This window comes from Pavona decussata, unplaced genomic scaffold (assembly GCF_977016875.1).
Source record: "Pavona decussata unplaced genomic scaffold, jaPavDecu1.1 SCAFFOLD_317, whole genome shotgun sequence".
NCBI classification, from domain to species: domain Eukaryota; kingdom Metazoa; phylum Cnidaria; class Anthozoa; order Scleractinia; family Agariciidae; genus Pavona; species Pavona decussata.
The window spans coordinates 108,627-134,175 of NW_028145708.1; the positions used below are offsets into that span (position 1 = coordinate 108,627).

The following is a 25,549-nucleotide window of genomic DNA, read 5'->3' on the forward strand; positions in this document are numbered from 1 at the left end:
AAGCGACATGTTAACGGCCTGCGTACACATAAAAAGTTGAACAACGCTCAACTGTTTACGTTTACACACGCGGCTCACACATCGCTTTTTATTTTATTTACGCACGTTAAGCCAGCTAAATTTACATCTGTAGGAAATCCACAAACCAGTAGAATTTTAATTTAAGACTTTAAAATCTGATCTAACGCCAGTTCAGTCTTTAGTCAACCCAACAACACATTGAGGAAATTTAAACTTAACATAAAGTTAGCTTAATTTACACTGAATCTGTCTCCATCATCGCACAAACGAGTTATTTGTCGTGGCAATTTTTTTCATGACAGAGCAACATCTGTTTCTGATTCTTTTTGTTTTCCTATCCAATATTTCCTGGCTTACGCTAGAAGGAAACTTAGTCTTTTGGATGAACAAAATCTTCCCCATTTTTCGGGTGAGTCAGCCCCAAACAAGTTGCGAATTTTGGTAGTCGATTCACACCATGTCGTTTCTGAGCTAGAGACCTTAGAATAGCTGACCGCCTATGAATTATTTAAAATGATCGCTGTTTTGGTAAATCTGGACACAGGGAACATAGCTTAGTTTACTAGGTCCGTCCACATTCCAAATGATAATATAATATTTTTTGTAAAGAAAGAAGAAATAACAAATAATATTTTGAGGCCTTGGTTTGGGTTTTAATTTTATCCGTACTCGACTTCTTTTCCTCGTGTTAATGTGCGAATTAAAATCCTGCTTTATGCTAAAATCTAGAGTTAAGGAAAATTTGACAATAACAAATATTTGGAAATTCCTAAAAGAATAACTAATCCTTCCCGTTTAATCGTCATTAGGATTTTCATACATTTTGTTTTTACTACAATCCGTGAATCAACACACCAGAACGGCGGATATAAATCCCATATAAACAACATGTTGTTAGTTCGGAGTTTCCCCAAACATTTGCAGCCCCCAAAAAAGCTAAGTGAAGACAAACGCAGTCACGTGAGAACACCTTTAGGTGAACCGGTAACGGGTAGGACATCACAGAAGAATGCGCATTACTTGGTTTTTCGCAATTACTCCACTATTTAAATTGAAATCTTACCTTAAGAAAAAAAATGTTAGCGTTGATAGTTCTTTATCGCCTCCGAAATTCGGTTGAAAATAAACTGACAATGCAAGGGCCAACTCCAGCTTAATATGTGCTGTGAGTTATGAGTTGGCCATATAAATATGTAACAACAATATAGCAGTTGTCGGAGTATATTTAGTTTTACGAACCAACTGTCAATAACTTACGCGACAGATAACAATTGTTTGTTTAGTGGACCCTATTAAGCAGACTTGTTGGCACGATAAGAAACTGTCTATGACGGCATAGGAGGTGATATCTCGATGTAATCTGAAAAATCTCGCAGTGGCGTGGACTCAGATTAATCAGAATCCAAACGGACTAACTATATGTAAGCTGATGAAAACGTTTCTACTTGATATAATCTTTCTGTTAAGATTTAAAGGCTTAGATCATTAAAAACTTCCTCAAAAACAAACTTTTACCGTTTTCGCGTGAACAGTCAATGTTGATCATGATGTTTCCTTATCTGATATCTTTCAATTCACCTCAGGATCTTTTATCATTTAATAATGATCGTTCTTAATCTTGATGATAAAACAAAACCCCAAGTTATCCTGTTGCCCAAAGAAAATCCAGAATAGCTTCGCGACCGAGCGTCTGTACGTGCCTTAATAATAATAGCAATAATAGTAATACTCTTCAGATGTTTCAAGGAAATATCTACCTTCTGGCCCGTGTTGACACCCTTTTCTTAATATTTGCTATAATTAACCTCAGGCGTTAATAGTCAAGTGTGTGGGTTGTAACTGAGAGATGTCCATCACAACCGTAAATTTGTCTCAAAATTACATCGTTTTGCCATTATTTGTTATGAGATATAAGTTCACATTAGCAGACTTTCCTGTAACTGGCCATTCGTCATAAAAGGTTCCCACTCTTAACTTTCACATCCAGTTACTTACACTTTTTGTTATGAACTGACCATTTTGTGAATTGAATATTCATATATTGATGTGTACCACCAAACAATTAAAACTCCTACAAGATCGCGTGGTACCTTCTTGCGCGTAAACAACTCACTGATGTTGATAAGTTTCCTCGTCTGATACCTTTTAGTTTATGAACTTTACTATTTCTTATTAATTGGTCCTCGTTTGTAATTTTGAACATAAAACAAAAACCATAAGTCATCCTGCTTCCTACGAAAAGACGGAAAAGTGGTGGCCGAGCGTCTCTGGGTGTCTTCCACTTCTGATGTTTCAAGGAAGTATTTACAAATTGGCTCGAGTTGACACCCTTTCCTTAACTTGCGATAATTTTAATTAAAAGCTTCCCATAATTAAGTTTGTGGGTTTGTATGTTTATGTTGGTCACAATCGTAAATTTGTCTCAAAATTACTTGCATTTTTTTGTAAAAAGATCTCTTAATTTTCACGTTTGAACGTTGCATAATTGAACTTTTGTATAACGAACTGAACAAGTGATAAAGTGAAAAAAATTGTCCACTGTTGTAAGGCGTTTATCACTGAATCTAGTTTTCAAGCGGATGTATTTATAGAAATGTGACATCAAAAATTTCGCCAACAACCTCAGTTAATGAATTTTAGAAGAAACATATCTACGTATTATACGGAAAACTGCGAAAGTCATGGGGTAATTTTCATTTTTAAATCTCCGGTCTACTTGGAATTTCACTTTCTTGTTCCAATTACACCGAACTGAAGTAAATTAAAATAGGTTTCATTTCGTCCTTTTCAGTAAAAAAAAAATATTTCTAGTTCTACTAAATTGCATCAAAAAGCAACAAGGATCTCTGTATAAATGGCATAATTGTTTACATAAGTTATATTTGCAATCATTCCTGTCAGGCTATCAGAGCCGTAGACCTGCACCTTTCAAAAGCTCTATTTTCGCTGGATTGTGAAAACATGCAGCTGCATTGCTCTTTGGGGTTGGAAGCATTGTTCTTTTCGTTCTTTTGTCCTCTCGATGAACCATGTAAGACATTGCAAACGATCACACAGGTGCTGCTCGACCCAATGAAAAAAACAATTTTCTTTGCCGCAGTTTTAATCTGCTGCCACAGAGGCTAAACAGTCCCATCACTTTACACAAAGAAAAGCACACCAAAGTGGAATATTGAGCAAACGAGTGTTTCTCGTCCAATCAGTTTCTCCACTGTTTCTTTGAATTGACAGAACGTGAATTCCGGCTGATGAACATTTGTCGATAGTGGCGTTTGTTGATTGACAAACAAACTGTGCAAAGCCTACATTTAGTAGGATGCGTGCTTGAATGATATGAGGTCCCTCGGTACCCTTGCAACAAAAGCCTGGTAAAAACACTGGTAAGCCTGGTGAAGTCTGGTTCAACCAGGCTTACCAGGCTTTTGGTTTGAACTCAAGTCTGGTTAAGAGTCTGGTATGCCTGGTTTTACCAGCCTTTCCTGGTTAGCTTGGTCAAAAGTTACCTAAAAAGCCTGGTAAAGCTGGTTTCGGCGCGCAAACTAGAACCTGAAAAGCCAGGTAACCTTGGTTTTACCAGGCTTTCAGGGTAAGTGTGGTGGGAAAGCATAACCTGAAAAGCCAGGTTGGCCTGGTTTCCCCAGGCTTTCAGGTTTAAGGTATGGTTGGCAAATATTACCTGGAAAGCAAGGTTTAGCCTGGTTTTCTCAGTAAAAGGGTGCATACGCAGCTGTAGTAGGAAAACAAACTAGAAAAACAGAGAAGTCTAGCTTATCCAAGCGTTTTTTCACGTTTGCTTTGGCTATAGTTCTACTTTACTACGTTCTGTGATTGGGTAGCAAAATGTGCGCAAATTTCTCAACCAATCAGAGACAAAATCATAAATCACAATAATAACAAAATTCCCATTCAAGTTCAGGTAGATTGTAACAACTTTTATTGCAAACTCTTGTGCAATTTCTTACACTTTCCTTGGAATTTAAAACGGAGAATGTACATGTACACATGCTGAGAAGATAAATTCTTGACAGCTACAACCATAAACTTTGTAAAGAAATTGATGGTTAACAACTTTCTGAGAAAAAAATCCTTTTCACACCAATGCCTCATTGGTGTCAGGAAAATAATACATGTATCATAAATGATCTGATGTTTACTTCATTGAAATTGTACATGTTGCATTTTACAACTCTTATCTGATTTTGATGTCAATGATTGCTCTGTTTCTGCTGCTTGGAAATTTATTTTTCTTCTTCAGGAATGGACCTGGAAAAAAGGTGAGGAAATACATTGTAAATATTAATTTAAAGTTACACAATTATTCAGTGGCTCTTAGAGGATGGGAGAGCCTACAAAAATGTTTAAAATGCATTAAAATACATCTGTAGTTACTTGCACCTTCATTTTCATGATCTCAAACTTTATGGCATTTGAGCATGATTACAAACTGCATAATACACAAAATTTGGTTCAAAGTTTTTTTTTACGGTATTTCTTTCCCCAAGGTTCAATGCTTCATAACTTGCAATTCACAACAAAGTTGAATACAATGTTCTAACAATACAGTGTATAATGATAGGTACATGTATTTTCAATCACTAAAATAAATTGTAACAAGGCGGATAAGGATTTGTTACCCACCCCAATGGTTAAAATGCCTGTTTTGCCTACATATACATGTACATTTTGCTGACAAGAAAGAAAAATTTTCTCCACCAACAATGTCAATAGTTGTCAAGCAAAACAAGGGAAGCAGTTAAATAAATATTAATTAAATTGATATTAAAATTATAGCTGAACTGGTCTGCACTGAAAAGGAGCCATCTAATTGGCTCCGTGAGTGGTGCAAATTTGTCTATACACACCGATAAGATGGGCCACTTGTGGTACAATGTATGTTTGAAAGGAACAAAGTGTTTCAATTTTGACAAAAATGTTCTATTCTAAGCTTATGAAAAACAAACTGTTGAAACTGTCATGTCACAGTATTATTACAACATAAAAAGCAAAACATTTCATCATCCAGACAAAGAACATAAACAGTTCTGCGCAGACTTGAAAGCAACAACAGGAAAGCATAAAAAATAAAACCTTACTAATTAACTGCATGTAACTTGTTCGGTTGGTATTGGAAAGATAATGGTCTCATCCTTTTTTAACTTGACCAATACATGTATTTTCCCAGAACATACTTCATGCTAGCTCTAGTTTTGTGACTATGCTTCTTACACCACATAAATGTACTGTAGGTTTGCTTTGGCCCATTAAAGGTGTGATATTTCTTTTAGCCAATGTAGAACAACTCAAGAATCACTGTGTATTAATTCCTGCCAGCATACTACACTCAGTTTGTCTATGTTGACACTGAATGTCAGTGTAGGGGCCAATTCATTAACCATTGCCAAAGTAAACTTCTGAATTACCCCACTACAGTATGTCTCTTGGTTGACAGGGAAACAACTGACCAGGACATCACCACATGTGAAATCCAGCACTCAGATGACTGTGTCTCGTGAATGAGGTTTACCGGTAAGTTACATTGTACATTGAATTTACATGCATATGGGGTTATTGATTTTGTGTCACCAACTGTGTGTCAAGAGGGTGAAGAAACAGACCTCGAATTCACATACAGTACAATGACTTGCGTTGAAGTTATTGAGCTACAATCCATTCCTTTATGCAAAGTGCAATACAGTAGATGGTACATGTAATTCTAAGTTTTGGCCGGGAGGGTACACATTAGTAATGCTTCATGTAAAAGTCCTTTTAAAGTGTGTATGTACATGTATACATTCAAGAATTCATTTCAATATATACAATCTAGGACAGCTTCACTTAAGTTGAAGTTACAAAGTGGCAAGAGAAGGGGGCACTCATAAAATTATTAATACCCATGACTCAACATAGCAAAATAGTGTTATCTCTCTGTGACAGAGCCATAGCCAGACTTTTAGGGAAGGTGAGGTGAGCATTGAAAGTGAAAGGGACTTGAGCTTCAAGGGGGAATTTGGGGGTACACGTATGCTCCCCCAGAAAAGAGTGAAATGCAGAAGTTCTGGAATGCTCTTTTGAGCTCTTCTTCATGGATACAATGTTCAAAAAAATATTCTTGTTCAAATGTGAAATAGCAACTTTTTGGTTTCTTGCAAGTCAACATTATTATTTTAGCATTGCTCCTGGCATGGCCTCTATGGGACAAGTGTCATGAGGAGATAGTTTACTTTATAAATGGTGTAAGGCCTGCGTGTCTTAGATTTTCTTTACATGTATATTGGCTGCCTTTCCTCACCATTTCTTGGCTAATTTAGTTTCCTGTGTACATTCATAGCTCAAAGGCCATATCTTTGTAATGCGCTCTGCACATGGCTTTTGCCTAATCTCTATATTTTGTAAATTTACTTATTGTTTTGTCTGTTTTGTGACTATGCTTTTTACATCAAATACATGTAGGTTTGGTTTGGCCCATTAAATATATTTCAGCCAATGTACATGTACATGAAGAGCCTTTCTTGTAAGCAGAGAATGATGAATTATTCCAGAAAGTGACACAGGCATACACTGTACTCAGAAAAAAAGAAATCTGAGTGCTCCTATCAGGAGTCCAACCTACATGTAAGACCTTCTGATTATTAGTTTGGATGCTCTACCATTGAGCTACAGGAGACTCGTGGGAGCTAAGGCCATGAAACTAGGTGTAGGTTCATGGGACAAACATCCTGCATGCTGCTAGGATTTCAATAGCGAACGTGTTATCTTGGAATACACTGTATTTTGTAAGAATGGCTGTCTTTTCCATCACCTTGCCTTGCTTTGTTTGTTTCACAAGAGTTTAACACCTTGCCATCCTTTTACCATAAAATTATGCTAGTCACTGACTGTGCTTTGAGTACGCATGATATGAACAGGCAGGACAAAACTTTAGATTCTCCTTTGAAGATCTCATCCCTTTCCGGGATGAGTTGCTCTTAATGCAATGATCTCATGATTCTTGCAGGATAAGAAGCATAGTGGCAAAACAAACTGAATTTTGGTAGACATTAAATTCAAAATAAAGAGAAAGCCAAAAGCCACAGAATTCATACATGTAGGAAAGAAATGACCTGTGCACTCCTATAAATTTGAAACAAGTGAACACAGGGCTTTGTCCAGTCAGTATCAAATCCTCTCCGTACATCGTATAATGGTAAGCGCACTTTAAGTGTACACAAAAAAGTTACAGTCAACCCAGGTCACGCGTGAACAGTATTTCCAAGAATGAAATGAACATTCGAATTTCTCTTTGTAATGTCCGACGTGTGAATGGGATGTTGGACATTTCTCTAAAAATCGTTCCGAAAAAAGACGCATCAACTGAGAAAAAGATTTAAAATACTTGGGAAACAATTGTTATTCTTGAAATATTCAATTTTGCAATGTAGAGAAAAATGCATAGCTTTATACTGTCAATAAGCTAGGGAAATTTACACGGGAACTCTGAAATCTTGTTGGCGATTTTCAAAACTGACATGTAAATTTCAAAACTCCGTTCAAATTTCGAAAATACCGTTCACGCGTGACCTGGGTTGACTGTAATTAGTCAGAAGGCAGAGAGTAAAAGTGGCCATCCCACCAGAGAAATCAGAAGTTTTGGCTGTTATTTAACATGCATAACAAAGCAAATTGTGACTTTACCAGGGCCAGTTTTGGATGTCTGCAAACTCACCATTCAGTGGCATTGAATGAATTTGTGATGACTCTCACTTGTAATTTTGAACAAATTGCCCTCTGGAATCAGTGGATTTTTCCCTAAGCTTGATAAGCTTATGAGGGTTAATCCTGGGGATTAAGCTTTGAGGATGCAATCTAAAATGCTTATTGGGGAACTGATTACTTTTCAACTTCAAAGTAATAGTAGTTTCTCTACTTCGAAATGCAAGGCAAGTGCCTCGTCTTGCTCATGTTAGCTAGGCCCTGCCTAAATGTAAACATATGAGACATCAGCGAACTGGCTTAGCCGTTAGTTGCCCTGGCCAACAACTCGTACGCGCGAAACGACCCGTTACCGTTTTGCTTTTAAGCTTATATAGAGGAAATAAAGATTTATGACCTGTGTAATTTCTCGAAGAGTCAAAACGTCAAACTTGCTTTAATTCAAACCAACAGCTTTCAATGCCGAATATTGCATTGAGGGCAGAAATCAGTCAAGTTTGAGCTTTAATACATGTATATTTCAAACAAAATGGCCGCCAAAGCAAAGTTATATTACATCGTGTACAGCTGATTTCATAAAATTAAAGATCACTACTGCATCTTACCTTATAGCGTCATTTAGACCACATCTCCTTGGAATCCTGAAGCTGAAATTAGGCTGCTCAGAGTTTCCACAGCAATCATTAATTCACAGACGATTACATTCCCACGAATCGACATTATTTTTGTTTACGCCAGCGCTACCAGCGGCCAGCAGATGTCAGAGTCACATGATGTGAGGAGGCGCGGTCCCACGGCTGGAGCAACAGGCGGTCATTTTGAAGAAAGAGGTACCAGTTATTCGTAACCGTTTTCTCGGCAAATGAATTCGCTCTGATCGTGTGCAAAAATAGCCTATATGGTAACGGATGAAAATATAGACTATTTTTGCTAACGATAACAAAGGTCAAGGCTTTATCGTGCTCGAAGATGACTGTGAGACGATCATTTGTGGTAAGCGGAGCGATCAAAGGACGTGGTGATTTCAAGGTCAGTGACATATCGATATGCTTCTTCCCTTCTTGGCTGGTTACATTTCATGACGTTTCCATTTATTACAGAGTATTATCACCTTCTTAACATACGTTACATACATCTTATTTCGTGAAATCTCGAAGTGAATTAGGAACAGAAGCCATTTCATTTGTTTAACTTCAGTCGATTACGGCATGTCTTGTATCGATCGGTTAAAAATTAATGGTCTTGGAAGGCCCGAACGAAACCACGTCAGCCAACTTTTCATCGGATTTTCGACAAAATGTACTTTTTTGTCTGTAGTACGTTAACTTCATTTTAGAGGAGGCTCGATTGCAACTCAATCGAGCCCTTTTCCGGCGCATGTTTCTCATTTTGATCTCAAAAGTAATTTCTGTGCGAAAATGCCATAGTGCTCATAACACAGAAGTGACCTTTAAAACAGGGCTCTATTTCAAACAAGATACAACTATGCACAATGCAATCTGGTCACAGAAGACTGAAACAAAAGGTGGCAAACATGAGGCTTAGTTTGCATGTACTGTAGTTTTTAAGTCGAACCTGTATTACACTGCACTGCACTGTCACCCTCTGGCGGTCAATTGTCAAAATCCAAAATTTCTTTCCTTTATAACTGTAACATTTTGACCTTTTTTAAATGGTCACCTCTTTTAAGCGGTAGTGGTCATCCTTTACTAAATCCCAACAAGCTGTTTTTATACTGTGTTGACCTGTTTTAAACGGTCACTTAATAAAAGGAATCCACTCCAATATTGCAACAAATGGCATTCCAGGCAATTGAATTTGTTGCAACCTACCTGAATGCTGGCTTTAGGATCTTGGCATTAATGTTTTATTAAACCATTTCTATACCATGTTTTTATTTGTCAAAGCATTTTATTGCTACAGTTTTTTTCTGAGCAAGCAAGCGATTTGTACATGGGTGGGGGTGATGTGGGATGGTATAAGACAGCAAGAGATGGCTGTACAGTGTAAAGTTTGTGAGGGGATTCGGGTGGCCTGATTTTTACTGGGTGTTTTTGGACTCATACAATATGATTCCCAGAAGTAATAATTATTGTTTATGTTTCATGTTCAGTCTAAAGCAGTTGGTTGAGATTTAGGTGACTCATGCCTATTGCTCTAGGTTGCACTGACTGTAATGCTGGCAAAATTAAGTGTCTGTGCTTGACACTGATTTGCAGGTGATTTCGTGCAATCAACAGTGTTATAATATGAACATTCCACATACAGTCTGTAAAGTCTGGTAAACTGCTAAACCCACTACTTGTAGATGCAAAATGCAACCTGATAAAACTCAGCCTCACATATGGTGTATTGCTTTGTATATTATTATTTGTACATGGAAATTTGCTGTCACATGTACATGTACTTAACCTGACTAAGAATAAAATTGTTTGTAATTATTTTTACAGATTACCATCTTCATGTATAATTTCCCATGTTGGGAACACCATTCTTGATCAGGTACAATACATGCAAGCTATATTTCAGTGTAAATGAAATCATGTTGTGGTTTTTGTTTGAAATACATGTACACTGTAGTTTAAAGCAGTTTAATTCTAATAGTTTAATTGTTCCAGCTCAGTCAACATTAGGTTTTTGTTTAATTTCCTGCCCATTTGAGTTTCCTGGACTCGCGGGCCAGTTTTTTAAATTAAGTAATGTTCAAGGTCCATCGCTGAACTGCAGAAATTTTTGAAAGTATGAATACACTGTAGTGTATTTTGTTTTTCCTGACGCAGTCATTTACATACATTTATCCCATGCCATAGAGAATACAGCCAATCAGAAAGTTAGAAACCTATTGCATATTTTGTGGTATGCAACCAAAAAAATCCTGGTGTTCCTCGCAGCCTAAAAATTTTTCCCACCAAAAGATTTATTGAAGAGCCTATGACAACTCAAAATTTTCATGCAGAAAAAATTACTGCCAACACTGACTAAAACATGGAATAAGAATACCCCAGTTTTGACCTTAATTTTGAATTCCTGGAACCAGACGTGAAACAGGAAAGTTACAGTGCAGATCAGAAATAAGCGAACCAAAATATGCGCCTAAAATGCAGTGCTTTCTGGTGGTACATGTAAATCAAGTCGCTCATAGGATAGTTCACGGTATACCACTCGAAAGCATTGCATAACCAGCATGTAATAATGGGAACTGACTTACAGTACATGTACAGTGTTACATGTACATATTAATCACTAAAATGATATACATGTAGCAGTTCTTGAACTGACTGCAGTGTGCACTGTACATGTACTGTAGGTGTGAATGCTCTATTACAGTATGCCAATCTTCATCAATTCATCAAAAAATAATTTCTATTTGGTTAGCCTGAGTGAACGGGTATTGTTGCCCGTTTCTGTTCATTTACCCGGTCTCCCCATGAAAGCTGCATCTGAGTAATAACCACAGAAATTCTGTAATGTCATGATGTAATATCTACATATACCAGGATCTGGGTGGTTAATCTGATTGGTTGAAGAAAATTTCCTAAAGGAACTTGTCCATGGCTTTTTGTTGTGGTGTGTCAAACTGCTAGAAAAATATAATTTGAAGATAAGAACATTATTTTGAATTGTCCTCCAATCTACAGTGTACTTAGTGAAAGGTTTTTTTACCATTTTAAGGTGTGTCAATGTTTGAGTTTGAAAAAAAGGCTGCAGGGAACTTGCCAGCAATATTTCTTATAGTTCTTCTAGTTTGTCAACCAAATTGCTATTTTCCAACAATGCAGTGTACAAATAAAAAAAAAATTAAGATTCTGTTTCTTCCTGTTTTCTTGCTTGTGGAGATGATACTAATTGTCTTGTTGGTGTTGAACTATGCCGTAAACACCATGCCAAGAGCAAATTATCTTTATTCAAAAATAAAGACTGACTCATTGGACTGACAAAAAGCTTTAATTCAGTAAACAAGAGGGTATTTTACTGATTCCAATCTTTGGAGTTTAATTGTTTTAGCAGCCATTTAGTGGCAAGGCTCAACATACATTTGTAAAAATGTGGCTGATTTTCTTTCGGTGATCTTGAAAACAACATGATGGTTATAATTATTGATTCTGTGGTGCCTGATCTGCCATACTGGCCTTTTCTGCTCTTGTGGAGCAACCGTTGCAACGTCTGTTATTGATCTTTCCTTGAGACACACTACATGTATAAATCATTTTCTTGAAACTATAAAAAACATAGCCTGTGAACAGGTTGCCAAGTGGGGTATAGGGCGAAGACAAAAATGGTGCTTGGAGAGGGAGTAATAAAGAAGGGGAGTGAGCTTCTGGACATTCTTGTCATGCCATGGAAACAAAGCAGCTGAATTCTACTGGAAGTTGATGGTCAGAGGCTGTCAAATCATACTTTCTGTAAACTTGGAGCTTTACAAGGTTAATGGTTTTGAAACCTCTCTTTAGCCATTGGCAGTCAGTAGTTTTACTTTATGTCTCATTTCTTTGCCAATTACTACAAAATTCCACAGCTTTGAACTGTTTTGATACCATTCAAAAGAATGGGAGCTATTCTCTGCTACACTGTAGGCATGTGATACTGAAGAAGGGCTATAACGTTTTGACTGCTTGCATGTCGAAAAAAAGGTACACATGTAGCTTTTCTCTGCTAGGCATGTAATATTGATAAAGGGCTTTAAGGTTTTGACTGCTTGTATGTCAAAAAATGATGCACCTGTAGCTACATGTACATGTTTTCTCTGCTAGGCATGTAATATTAATAAGGACTTTAGTGGTTTGTCTGCTTGCTAGTTTTGCTTTGAATAGTGTCCTTTAATGGTTTTCAATTTAGTGCTGAAAACCTGAGAGTGTATTATTACTCTGACCATTCACAACAGACATAGACAGCATTTGGTTTGGCTTCCCATTGTTGAAGAACAATAATAATTGCCAGTGATGTGAACTTTGCCACCAAATCATAGAGCACAGCTGGTGTAAAGCAAAACCAAGGCAAACATGAAATTGCTTTGGGCACTCAATTGAAAACTGCTGAAAAAAATATTACCTATATTCATATGTCACTTGTCACTAGGACCAAAGAGTACAACCTGTGGGTGCATCAAGCCAACAACAAACTCTGAACCCTCCACAATCCATACATGTACATGTATATAGTAATCCCAGAAGTTAAACTCTCTTGTTTATTATTACTAGATTCACCATGGTACATGTACATGAACAAGGCAAATGGAAGTTGAAGTGAAAAGGCAGGTGAAAAAGAGCACCACAAGCAGATAAGTCAATGCTGTATAAATAATAATGTAATGTGGAAGGGACACAGTCACCTTTGTGACCACGCTGACCTGGACACTAGTTTTGTCAGTTTGTAAAGCGTCTACCTCAGCCGCCTGCGTCGACTAAAATAACAAGAGAAATCAAAAATCAAAAACATTGGAGAGCAAATCACCATGATATACATGTATATTTGGAAAATCGCATTTTCTCAACCTGACGATAGGTTCGTGCGGAGAGTCTTCGTAAATGATTCAAACTTCGCGTCATGACTGCATGGTTTGGAGCTCTGACGAAGACAAGCTTCGGTACACAGTCGATTATCTCCTCGACAAGGACAATCTGTAGTAGAGCCTTGTTTTCTACGGGTCAAGCAAGCATTCTTGCAATGACATGGGTTTGGTTCCTAAATTTAGATTTACTTACTTATGACATGACTCCTGGGTTCAAACCATTTACAATTTTAAATTTAGATAGTGGAGAAGCTGTCGAAACGAAATTATGAAAGCAAAATATATGATTGAAAGCAGAAATAAAGCTTACCGGTCGTTTCGCTACAAAGTAGTTTTGTTACACTGCAGTTCGGTTGATTCGCTACGTTTTAAAATTGACATATTCTGTAATGTTTGAACTCAACTTGCTTCTCATGCAAAAACGTAGAAACAGCTAAGATAATTTTTCACACGACTGGATACCGAAATAACAATTAAATGATTCTTTGACTTTAGAGGTACAGTGTGTATTCGTTGACTATTTACTTTCCCTGGACAAGTCCATCAGTAAATTATTCCATGGTATCAAAGAAATGAGTGTTCTAATAATTATGACATTAGGTCTATAATCACTATAATAATTTTGACTGGCAAATACTTCGACTCGACAAGATTTGACTGTTTAAATTTTTCAAAGAATGCGTTTCTCAGCGCGAGGGCGTGCGATGAAGTGTGATATGCAAATCAGCTAAGAAATGGTATCTAATGCGCATGTTCACCAGGTGACTGTGTCCCTTTAATACATGTAATTAGGATAGTTCCTAAAAGGTGATTACATTTGGTAGTTTCACATCTGATCTAAGATATCAGAGACTGATCATGAAGTAATTCTAATTTATTGGTCACGACCAGCACAAGTTGAACAGTTTAATGAACTAATTTGTGCTGGACAAATTCCATGCTTTTGATAAAATTATATTATTTTAGAATCTACAGCTGCTGAAAGAAAATTCAAATTCAAATTTGCCATCAAACCAAATGTACAATTGTTTATCTTTGTTACCCATAAACCTGTTAGTATACCAGAGTTTTCCAGGCTTTCTCAACATTGCATTAAAGCCTGGAAATCCTGGTTCTTGCAGGGTCGAGTCTGGTTAAACTCTGGTAACCCTGGTTATTTCTAAAACCTGGGTTAACCAGGTTTTTGCAGGACCAGGGTTACCAGACTTACCTAGAAAACCAGGGTTAACCAGGCTTTTTTCACATAGGGTTCAAGCCTGGTAAGACTGGTTCTTGAAAACTCTAGAGCCTGGTTAAACCCTGGTAACCCTGGTTATTTACGGAACCCGGGTTGCCTGACTTACCAGGGTTACCAGGGTTAGCCCGGTTGACCAAGACGTCTGGGAGCCTGGTTATACCCTGGTAACCATGGTTATTTGCAAGACCAGGGTTACCAGACTTACCTGGAATACCAGGGTTAACCAGACTTTTTGCACATAGGGTTCAAGCCTGGTAAGTCTGGTTCACGAACCAGGATACCCCGGTTTTTTTACCAGGCTTGAACCAGGGTATAACCCTGGTTTTACCAGGCTTTTGTCGCCAGGGAAACCACAGTTTCTCTACAAACTAGCACGGTTATATATTAGTTTAGTATGTGGTTTGGTTCTACATGCCGATCAATATTGGAGCAATAAAATGTTGCTTGCCCTGGTTCTAAAGGCGGCAAAAGTTTTCTGGTTCAAAAACCAGACAGTTACCGCTCCAACAATGAAAATCGCTGACTATCAAAGAATATTCATTCAGAAATAGACTACGGTTTGCATTCAACTGCCCGGAATTGGACAAAAAAGAACCGGTTTATTTTCCGGTAATTTCAAATAAATTATAAAATGCTGATTTTGTCTTTATTCTTTTTTGGTTTGGGATCACAAGCAACTCCTTACATGCGAGTCGAGAATAGCGAGAGGTCTGGATCCGGATCAGGCAAACCATATCAGTATTCAAGAATAGTATAAAATGTTGCCTTTTTTGTGGGCTCTCCGCGAAGCGGAATGTTGTTATCTGAAGCCTGTTCTTGCTCGTCTCCTCCACTTGGTGTAAGGTTTATTTTTTATTAAAGGGACCAAAAAGAAATAGAAAAGAAAAAAGTATTTAACACTACCTTAACTCTCAGCCGTCCAACCTGTGGAGATGTATATTAATATAAAGTAGTTCTTCTTTTAGATCCTTGGGCGTTTTAAAACGCTCTTTGAAAAACAGAATTTTTACAGCAAGTATTTACACTGAATTATTTGTTTTGTTTCCTACCAACACACTTTAAAAAAGCTATGCTCCTCGCAAATATTCAAGGTTCTTAAAGTAATGTCTTCGTTTGTTTGTTAAAAACTATTTAAAAGTTTTGTTCTTTGTAATTAATTGTTTGAGTAAAACTCGTGTTTGGTTTAATTTGTTAACAGAGTTGATAACTGAAGGTAAATTAGCCACCGTAAAGATATTCCAGTGACGAAGGCTAACGCTTGAAACGTCAGCACTCGAATCTCTTTACGGTGGCCAATTTATCTTTAGTTATCAACTCTGTTGATAAACCAAGCAGTCGTTTCTATTTCCCACCGACGCAGCACCACGGTGTCTTTAGAAACTAACCCCCTCATCCATGAGTAAAATTCAGTCGAACACTCAGGTGATCACTGAACACAGAGGAAAAGATAAACGGTAAAAGTTAACATAGATAACTAAAACTGAAAACGTACCACTTAGTGTCAGTAGTTTTAAAAGTCGACAAGTTACGTCTTGGGCGTATAAAATTCACTCATTTAATACAGTATGCCGACGTGAAGTGTGACGACTGATTGCGGAAATATTAATGAACAGGTTTATCTTTTAATTAAATATCTTGTCTTCTTCAAACTGACTACGAACTACTTTTCTATTTTAACTATCTAATACCTCCAAAAGCGGGATTATTAGAGGATGAGGGAGCTTAAAGGGTGTACTGCAAACAGAGCTTGCCTATTTAATTAAAGGTCACAGCATAGAGATATTTAGGGGATCCATCTCTTCTGTTCGCTTGACGAGGAAGCTTATGAATTTAACATCTTAAGGCTTTGAAATTTTCTAGCGTACGCATTCGGCAACGAAAAATTTCGGCTTATTGGTGACAGATCTAAAGGTACAAAGGGGAAAGGATAATAAGCGAAATGACAGGACGGCAGTGTTGAATTTGTTTATAATAATCTATCATGGAAATAAAGGCGAGGTGAGAATTAACTTCAATGATGTGAACAAAATGATATTTCCATCAGTTTTAATTTGTAATCAGTTTCATAGAGAGAAAGGATATTTATTTAGACATCAGACTTCCAAACGGGGTTGGGGAGGGGAGAGGGAGGGCATATTAGAAGGCAAAGGGACTTTATAAAAAGAAAGGGACGACTATAGAGATATTTTACGTCATTACAAATTATAGATTGTGGTAAGGATAGTGCATAACCCTTGATTGCAAGCAATGTCAGTTTTTAGTCCATTTTCTTGGAGTCACCGGGTGTGTTATGTACACCGGGATTTAATAATTGTTAAAAGATATGGCGATGAAACCTTCCCCCAGTTGTTGAAAGAGCGGACAACTTTACCCACTGAAAAAAATGTATCGGTTGGAGTACATTTAATCCGCTGCATAGCGAATTATCTACAGCATGGATAGTCTCTGAGATTAATAGGGAGGAAGGGGGGGGGGGGGGGGGGGAGGGAAGAAAACGAAAACAATCCCGAAAATCCAAAAATAATGCAAAGTTATTATCTTGACATTCGGTGTGGTTCGTTAGCCAAGGGTAAAAGGTACTCTTATTAGCTCGTAAATCGACAACGTAAACAATAGCAACAGCAACAAACTTTATTTACATGTCAATAAACTCTTAGGTTGCCTTCGATTGACCTTATTCCGGAATAAGTATAAGCGGAGCAGCTGTTAAATTTCTCTTTTTAAGAAATTTGGGAGGCCAATTTTGCAAACTATCGCTGACACATGAGAATTTTAGAGCTGTCCCCGTACTCCAGCAACTCCCAAAACCTTTTATCAGTGGGGGATTTCTTGTCATCATTGCTTGTATTCCTATTCCGGGATAGGGTCAATCGAACGCACCGTTACAGTTTTGCAAAAGCATAAAGCTAAACAAAGCATCAGCATTTGGATAAAGGAAACAAGCTAAAACTAAATATCATTTATGAGTCACAATGGACTGAATAATGATCTAACAAGCTAGCTGAGAGTACCAGCATCAAGATTTATTTACATGACAACCTCTAACATTTTTGCAAAAGCACAAAGCTAAACAAAAACACAATATTATTATAGTAATTAACGGACTAGACCTAGCTAAGTAATTTAAAACTGAGTCACAATGGACGGAATTCATATTGATCTTACAAGTGAGCTAAGGCAAGGGGAGATTGACTTCGTCGTCTCACTATATTATTTATTAAAATAATGAGGTATTCACGTTTTGTACTACTTAACTAATTGATATCTGGAAATTGACATCGTCTGCTATAATACATTGCACCCCTCAGTAATGCGTATAAATTACGGCTATAGGAATAAAAAGTGAATTTCAGTTGATACTTGATTTCATTGAATCTACATAAAGCAAAGAATCTACTGTTTCTATAATTATTTAGTTTGTTCACTTTCAGTTATAATAGACTGTTTCATAGATTTACTAATTTCATTTACTATTTATTCAACAATGAACTACGCCAGACAGATGAATATTCTTAATTCTGTTTTAACTGATTTGTCAGAATATCCTGGCTTCTTAAATATTTAAGAGTTTTCCGCCAACACGAGATACAGTTGTTTTCTTTTACTGGAAAATGAAACTGCTACACATTGCTCAGGGAAGGTGCCCAAGTTTCATGGACGTGCAAAAGACTGAGTCTAGTTGTTAGACCCAAGACAAATCTATCACGTTCAAACTGGACTCGGAATTGTTTAATCCAAACAAGTCAGTAAGCTTTAATTTCAAACAAAAGAAAGATATTTGCATCCCCCGACACTGATATGCCTGAATACCCCTTCCCTGATGGGGGAAGGATACATTTTCACTGTTGGTTAACAAAAATATAACCCGGACCTCAGGTTAGTACGCACTGTTTAAAAACGTTCGGTTTCTTACACAATTGTTAAGCTAAAGCTTTTTACCGATAACATTTCTTTTCTTATTTTTGGCGCAATAATTTTGCGGACAAAAACTAGTTTTGCTTTCACACCCTGAGCCATAAGGACCCGAATGTTTTCCAAATGTTTTCCTATCTAAATTTCCTCGCAATTTGCTCTTCTAATAATGAGCTGAAACGTAAACAAATGAGAAATACAATTCAAGTACTTCTAACATTCCGCAGCTAGATCGAATTTGACAGAAAACATCATTCTGAAAACAAGACCGTGAAATTTTCTACTCGATCTCACACACAGACGCGCCATAGCTGCCAATAGTCGAAATATTTCCTTATGTGTTTTAAATTTTACGGTATGTTTTGCCAAATGCCTTAAATATCTTTAATAAGCCGAACTTGGAAAGTCAATAACCTAGGCAACTGGTTCAGTTGCCTCTGCACTGGCAACTGTAAGATTCAAACGCAAACATTCCTTTTACTTTAGATTTTTCTTGCTTATTATGCTTATCACGCATTCCCCCGGCGCCGAATATTTTAGTCGCCTTTGCTTGTACTTAAGATTTTTGGAGCCTCAACCACTCATTAAATTTTCACGTTGTCAACGCTCTTCGTCAGATCGATTTTCACAACACTTCTCATTCTTCTACACTCGATTCATTTTTCGGCTGTGTTCTGGAAAACATTTTCATCATCATTTACTTAACTCTTCAACAATTCACCGTTTTTGGCCTTCGCCAGAATTTCAATTTCAAGAGTAGATGCGTTCGACTTCTAGCGCAGGACCAATAAAGCTCACCGAGTAGTTTTATTGCCGTCTCAGTGTCAATTACACCAACGTTCCTTTAATTGTCAGTAATGTGGTCTGCTGTGGCCCGAGTATAGCTTTGCGGCTTACATGACTCCTGAACTGCTGCGGGCTGGGATCTACAAAGCAAAAGTGATACCAGAGCTCTTTTGAACTCTGGCATTCTAAAAGCGTACAATATTGGATTAACAAGTGAGTTTGCGAAATATAAAAATGAAAAGGCGGTAGATAAATGAAAAAACGTTGAAGAAAAAAGGGGAAAAAAAAAACGAATAATGAAGCCAGATAAGATAATTCCAAAAAACAAATGGCAGGCACAACGTTAATGATACCACAGTTATAATGAACAATGTCTTTGTCAGTTTGTCGGTTATCTCTGCTTGCTGCACCATGACGCTGAGGACGGGCTCCACAATTGATTTTAACAGCAATGGAAAGGTAGGAAACAAAGATAAAAAAAAGGAAAATAGAAAATAAGGACAAGTAAAACACAACCAAATAGCTGTATAGGTTCTGATCTCCCAGTTTCCCAATAAATGTGAGTGCAACTGAATATAGTCCAGCTGTAACCCAAATGAGCGCAACAGCTCATCCAAACACCCACTTTTTAATGAGGCGATGCTTGAATGGACGAAACGTGGCGTGCAACCGTTCCAAAGAAATAGCAGCGAGGTTTGTTATAGAGGTTAACATAAACGTGTTGTACAAGGCATATATTACATTATGCCAGAGTCTAAAATAAGACAAGTTGTGCTGACAAAAGTTACAACCAACTCCGGTGTTAAAGAAATTCCACGCTCCCACATATCCTCCAACGAACATATCTGCAACTGCCAGGTTGATCACCAGGTACATGGAGCGCTTACGAAGACCACGGGTTTTAATAAAAACAATAATTGTAAGGATATTAAGTGTTACTATAGCAACAGACTCGGTCATGAATACTGTAAGCCAGGCAATGCACTCAGATGAAGAGATCTCCAGGAAACTTGTTTCATTTTGTGTTCCATTTTGCTGATTCGAAGAATTAACCATCTGTAGAAGGAATCGAAGGAAAGAAATTGCATCAGAACGAAGGATAAAGACCGATAAAGCACAAAGTTTTCGTTAAAATATATATTATATATACGTTGCCATACAAGTAGTAGTTTTTGGTCGTCGTCACCCGGCCGTTTACTGCAAAAAGCCGCTGGCTCTCACTATAAATTACTGTACCACGATTCCCAACCTTGTTATTACTATTGATTGCTTTTGAGACACAAATTTGAAGAACACATTCAGAAAAAGTTGTGTTATTTGGTTGACCTTTGTTAGGTATGTGTAAAATTCAGTTTTATATTGGTGCTATCTTGTTTTTTTTGTTTTTGTTTTTTTTTTTTTGTAAATAAATTTCATCGGGCGAATATAACAGCGTGCAATGTACTTATTGCTCCCGGTTGCGATTTCGTACAAGCAAGTTGACCGTGTGAGAATTTGTTCTGACTTATTTCTGCGTTTCATAAATAGATCAATTTATTCAGAAGCAGTTTCAGTTTTGGACAGACTGAGCAGGAACGTTTGGAGACGGTAAACTGTAAACTTGTTATTCTTATGAAAGAAAGATTCAGTAGCTCGGTTAAGGGGAGATGACTGGTAACTAAACCTTCCATTGCTTTCATGTCGGTAATCTGTAACACTGAGTATTAACGTGCGAACTGCACAACGGCTCACTGACGATTGTACATGTACAAAGACAAAAATATCTACCCTTTGATTTGTCGATCGTTTTAAAGGGGTGTATCAACCAAATATAGTCTTTGAAAGACAAACAATATCTAAGCTGGGTTCTTTTCCTGCAGAAAACGCGTATAGGGCAAAATGCGACAATACATTTCATCAGTATTTCATTCGGGTCACAGATATGAAATATGCAATATAAACCAATGATGAATGCTAGCAAGGGCACACACTTCGTTGACTCAATTCTGTGCCCTCTTCTAAAGAGCAAACCGATCCGATGGGCCTTTTGGTTAAAGTCGGTTGTTTTGTTTTTTCCTTGAAAAGGTGGATTTCCACTGTCGCGTAGATTTTACGTGCGTACCGACTTAAATTTAGCTGGCTTTAGGTACGTAAACAAAATGAGAAGCGACATATAAACGGCGCTTATAAACATAAAAAAAGTTGAATAACGCTCGACTTTTTACGTTTATGCACGTTGCTCACACATCGCATCTTATTGTGATTACGCACGTAAAGCCAGCTAAATTTATATCTGTACGCACGCAAAATTTACAAGACAGTGGAAATCTACCTCAAGAAGCGATGTATCAACGGCTTGCGTAAAGGTGGATTTCCACTGTGGCGTAAATTTTACGTGCGTACAGACGTGAATTTAGCTGGCTTTACGTACGTAAATAAAATAAGAAGCGATGTATGAGCCGCGTGCGTAAACGTAAAAAGTTGAATGCTGTTCAACTTTTTACGTTCAGCACGCGGCTCATACATCGCTTTTTATTCTATTTACGTACGTAAAGCCGGCTAAATTCACGTCTGTACGCACGTAAAATTTACGCGACAGTGGAAATCCACCTTAAGCGTAAAAAGTTGAGCGTTGTTCAACTTTTTACGTTTAAGCACGCGGCTCACCGCCATCGCTTCTTACTTTATTTAAACAAGTAAGGCCAGCTAAATTTACGTCTTTACTCACGTGGAAATCTGAATCTTTCTCCGTTCTCGCAAAAACGAATCATTTGTCGTGGCAACTTTTTTCATGAGTGAGCAACATATGTTTCTGATTCTTTTTGTTTTCGCGCTAAATATTTCCCGGTTTACGCGAGAAGGAAACTTTGCTTTTAGATAAACAAACTTTTCGGCATTTTTTCGTGTAAGGCAACCCCAAACAAGTTGAAAATTTTCGTAGTCGATTCACACCATGTCGTTTCTGAGCTAGAGACCTTACAATGGCTGACCGCCTTTGAATTTGAATTATTTAAAATTATCGCTGTTTTAAGGCTGGTTTCCATATGATCGCTGATCGCAGATCGCAGACCGCAATAAGCTCTGCGATCATCTGCGATCATATGAAAACATACTTTTGCGATCGTCTGCTAAACTTGCGATTGCGATCGCAGACGATCGCAGAATAAAGAACCATTTTCTATTTCCTGCGATCGTCTGCGATCATCTGCGATCCGATCCCCTGCGATCAATTGCGGAGTTGCGATTGTGCGATCATATGGAAACCGAAGTTTTTGCGATCTGCGATCGAAAGTTCTCTTCCACGATTCAACGCTCGTGTGTTCGATTGTAGAAACGGTCCACGTAGCAACGCTCATTTCGTTGTCGTCATGGCTGAGATTGAACATGTTAGTAAGGAGGAATTTATGGAGGAAGTTGCACGTTATGAATGTGTTTACCATTGCAACAGCAAAGATTTTAAAGACAAGAACAAAAAGGCCAACTTTTAGACAAAAATCGGGCAGAAGCTCAATTTATCGGCCTGGGAAGCGGAGGACAAATTTCGCAAGATGAGAACAGCGTACGGTCGTTATCGAATCCAAAACTGATGTTTTTTTCCACGGTTTTGGAGCTGACGACGACGTCGCTTCATGACAAACAGAAGAAGTAAATTTGCTTGCAGCAAAATCTCCGCTCTTCCACGTTAGCCATGTTGTTTGCTCTTCCGCCTACGCACGCGTGTGACCAAAACGTATGGCTACAGTCAGCTCTGCGATCGTTGCAATTATATGAGAACAGCTTTTTTTGCGATCTGCTATCTGCGATCTGCGATCTAGGATCGCCTGCGATCGTCTGCGATCATATGGAAACCAGTTTTAGTAAAGCTGGACACATGGAACAAAGCTAACTAACAAAGCTAACCGTGAAAGATAACCGTGCAAACCGTGCAAATTCCAAATATTAATATTTTTTTTTTTTTTTTATGAAAGGAGAATTAACCAATAATATTTTGAGGCCTTAAATTGGGTTTTAATTTTATCTGTACTCAACTTCTTTCATTCGTGTTAAACTGTGCGAAATAAAATCCTTCTTTATGCCTAAATCTAGAGTTAAGGAAAATTTGACAAAAAAAAAAATAAATTCGTAAAAGAATTACTTATCCTTCCCGTTTAATCGTCATAAGAATTTTTATACATATTGATTGAACTACAATCCGTAAACGAAGACACCAGGACAGCGGATATAAATCCCATATAAACAACATCATGTTAGTATTATTTCGGAAATATCTTCTATATATTTCCATCCCGATAAAAAGAGAAGACAAACGCAGGCATGCCTGAGTTAATTTCCAGTAAACCAGCATTGCTTGTAGGTTCTGGTACTAACGCGTGTGAATAGGTGAGCGTTAACGGGTAGAACAACGCCAAAGAAAAGGCATCACTTGAACTTTCGTAACAATTATCAAGATTGGTTTCGTTAAGTAAAGGCTTACCTTAGGGTTCTTTATCGACACAGAACGGCGCTTGCAAAATTCAGTTGAAAAGAAGCTGACAAAAATTTACGGCTAACTCTAGCTGCGAATGTGTGCTGCGAGTTATGAGTTGGCCATATAAATATGTCATAAACAATAAAGCACTTACCGGATTATATTAAGTTTTAGGAGCCAACTGTCAACTGATAACTTACGCGACAATTACTGAGATTAATTGTTTATAGCGGAGCTCCCGCGCGCGCCGCAAGGCGCGCGCGAGCGGAGCCCCATAGCTAAGAGATTTTGGTAAACCCATCAGTGCGAGAAATTTTGGTTTGGTTATGACGTCACTTCTGTCCGACCGACCGACCGTACATACGTTCGCTACTCCATGTATGCCACCTTTAAATGAGACACTTAAACCCTGTGCTGCAGCCCGCTTTTTTACGGCGGGAAGTTGCATCACCAACTGCGTTTTAGCAAAAAAAAATAATAATGATAATTTTGACACAATACAAAGTCAATTTTTGTGACCAACGGAGGGAGAAAGAGCAATACGACTAGCGGCAAGAGAAACAAATTGGCCGGCACATCATCAGAATGTTGAAGTGAAATCATTTTACTCCGATCCGGCGCGACAAAACGTGGGATTTTTCCTCTTGAAGTGAAACGTTTCGCTCACTTAACGTTGTAAAAGGAACTAAAAAAGGTTGGAAATGGAATAAAAGGACTGGTTATTCTGAGAAGAGGTGAGCATATTCATGTGATTTTGTTGACAAAACTTTGCTGGATTGCTATCGTGCACGATCTTGTTTTCTTGCAGTGTTGACACGCCGTTTAATTTAAACTTAAGCTTAATATTGCTAAACTCAGAGCAGTCTTTTGAGCTCATTTTTTTTCGGTCCATGTTCATTATTTCCCTTGGAGTTTTATTTCCTAATCTCCTCCAAATTTTACCTTCCAACACTGGGAGACAGAGTAAGACGACTCGTGGCGGGAATTTACATGAAGGGGCATTGATCATAAACAGCAGGCGCCGTGAGTCTTGAAAGGAAGACCCTAGAAAGTGGAACGGTGGAAAGGCAAAAAATCACCCCAAATCCTAGAACACGGAACGGGTGAGGGTTAGGTTCATGGTTATAGTTTATTTGGGGTGATTTCCGACGTTCCAGGTTTTAGGATTTGGAGTGATTCTCCACCATTCCGCCCTTCCACCGTTCCGGCTTTTAGCGTCTCCGATCTTGAAATCTTGAAGTGAAGCATTTTACTCCGATCCGGCGCAACGAGACGTTGGATTTTTCCTCTTGAAGTGAAACGTTTCGCTCACTTAACGCTGTAAAACGAGCGAAAAATTCAGCAATTGAATAAAAGGACTGGTTTTTCTCAGAAGAGGCAAGTACATGTATATTCATGTGATTTTGTAGACAAAACTTCGCTGGTTTTCGGCTGTCTTGCAATAAATTGATTTCTTGCAGTGTTGGCACGTAGTTAATACTGCTAAGTTCAGAGTAGTCCTTTGAGCTCATTTTTTTCGGTTCCTGTTCATTATTTCGATCCCTTGGCATTTTATTTTCTAATCTGGTCCAATTTTGCCTTCCAACAGCGGGAAAAAGAGCAAGGCGAATAGCGGCGGAAAAGGACTCTTTTAGAGGCGGCACATATCATAAACAGCGGATCTGAAACAGAAATCATTTTACTCTGATCGATCCGCGAAGAAACGTTGGATTTTTCCTCTTGAAGTGAAACTTTTTGCTCACTTAACGTTGTAAAACGAACGAAAAAATCAGCAATGGAATAAAAGGACTGGTTATTTCCAAAGAGGCGAGTATATTTAAGCTTAAGTCTTATATTTGATTTTGTTGACAAAACTTTGCTGACTTTTGCAAGATATTTTTTGCAGTGTTTACACTGCAAATTGTTTAACTTCAGAAAAGTCTCTCAGGCTCATTTTTTCGGTCCATGT

General features: G+C 37.9%; 3 long non-coding RNA genes and 1 pseudogene across 3 annotated transcripts; 2 read left to right on the top strand and 2 right to left on the bottom strand.

The window, feature by feature from the left end:
- Positions 1-3,932: 3,932 nt before the first annotated feature.
- LOC146454036 (uncharacterized) lies at positions 3,933-8,432 on the bottom strand. The gene is made up of 2 exons (XR_014859349.1): positions 8,316-8,432; positions 3,933-4,284 (listed from the first exon to the last, which is right to left on the bottom strand). It is a non-coding gene; the product is annotated as an uncharacterized LOC146454036 (long non-coding RNA).
- Positions 8,433-8,457: 25 nt separating this feature from the next.
- Positions 8,458-12,985, top strand: LOC146454037 (uncharacterized). The gene is made up of 3 exons (XR_014859348.1): positions 8,458-8,739; positions 10,161-10,212; positions 12,909-12,985. It is a non-coding gene; the product is annotated as an uncharacterized LOC146454037 (long non-coding RNA).
- A 6,227-nt stretch (positions 12,986-19,212) lies between these two features.
- Positions 19,213-20,210, bottom strand: LOC146454038 (opsin-VA-like; annotated as a pseudogene).
- A 3,620-nt stretch (positions 20,211-23,830) lies between these two features.
- Positions 23,831-25,349, top strand: LOC146454039 (uncharacterized). Its single transcript, XR_014859355.1, has 2 exons — positions 23,831-24,335; positions 25,190-25,349. It is a non-coding gene; the product is annotated as an uncharacterized LOC146454039 (long non-coding RNA).
- The last annotated feature ends 200 nt before the right edge of the window (positions 25,350-25,549 follow it).